We start from the raw sequence: 1,401 nt of genomic DNA, 5'->3' as shown, positions 1-1,401 counted from the left end.
GCCATGACTGTACAACCTGCAAAACTGTGAGCTCATTAAACCTCTTTTCTTTAAAAACTATCCGGTCTCTAGTATTTATTCATAGCAACACAAGAATGGCCTAAAATACCCACGGATATCAAAATCCACACATACACAAGTCCCAAAGTGGGCCCTGAAGAACTCAGCCATACACAAAGTCAGCCTTCCCTATCTGCTGGTTTCAAATTTCTCCAATACTGTATTTTCCATCCACATTTGGTTGTGAATGTGGAACCTGCGGATACAGAGGGCTGACTGTATTTATTTTTTAAAAATTTGCGTTTCAGTGGACCTGTGCAGTTCCAACCTGCATTTTTTTTTGTTTTTTTGTTTTTGTTTTTTGAGATGGAGTTTCTGTCTTGTTGCCCAGGCTGGAGTACAATGGCATGATCTCGGCTCACCGCAACCTCTGCCTCCCAGGTTCAAGCGATTCTCCTGCCTCAGCCTTCTGAGTAGCTGGGATTACAGGCTTGTGCCACCATGCCAGGCTAATTTTGTATTTTTAGTAGAGACGGGGTTTCTCCATGTTGGTCAGGGTGGTCTCGAACTCCCGACCTCAGGTGATCCGCCTGCCTCAGCCTCCCAGAGTGCTGGGACTACAGACGTGAGCCACCACACCTGGTGCCCCAACCTGCATTGTTGTAGGGTCAACTGTACTGACTTTCTTTCAAAGAATGCAATATGAAAAGCAGGAGATGGAGTAACTTTACAGTGGAGGTGATCAAGGTCCAAATCAACAGTGATAAATTGTGTTGATAGTATATACCCTTGATATGATGTGATGAAAATAGCACCTTATCTCTGCGATCTTCCTGTTAAAAAACCCATGATCTCAGTCACACAAGAAAAACATCAGACAGGCTGGGTACAGTGGCTCACGCCTGTAATCCCAGTACTTTAGGAGGCTGAAGTGGATGGATCACCTGAGGTCAGGAGTTCGAGACCAGCCTGGCCAACATGGTGAAACCTGCCTCTACGAAAAATACGAAAATTATGCTGGGCTTGGTAGCTCACACCCGTAATCTCAGCACTTTGGGAGGCAGAAGTGAATGGATTATCTGAGGTTAAGAGTTTGAGACCAGCCTGACCAATATGGTGAAACCCTGTCTCTACTAAAAATACAAAAATTAGCCAGGCATGGTGGCAAGCACCTGTAGTCCTAGCTACTTAGGAGGCTGAGATAGGGGAATTGCTTGAACCTGAGAGGTGGAGGTTGCAGTGAGCTGAGATCGTGCCACTGCACTCCAGCCTAGGCAAAAGAGGGAGATTCTGTCTCAAAAAAAAAAAAAAAAAAAAAAAAAAAGGTTGGGCACGGTGGCTCACGCCTGTAATCCCAGCACTTTGGGAGGCCGAGGCAGCTGGATCACGAAGTCAGAAGAT

Source organism: Mandrillus leucophaeus, unplaced genomic scaffold, assembly GCF_000951045.1.
Source record: "Mandrillus leucophaeus isolate KB7577 unplaced genomic scaffold, Mleu.le_1.0 Scaffold159, whole genome shotgun sequence".
Lineage (NCBI taxonomy): Eukaryota > Metazoa > Chordata > Mammalia > Primates > Cercopithecidae > Mandrillus > Mandrillus leucophaeus.
Note: the sequence above shows the minus strand (reverse complement) of the source record.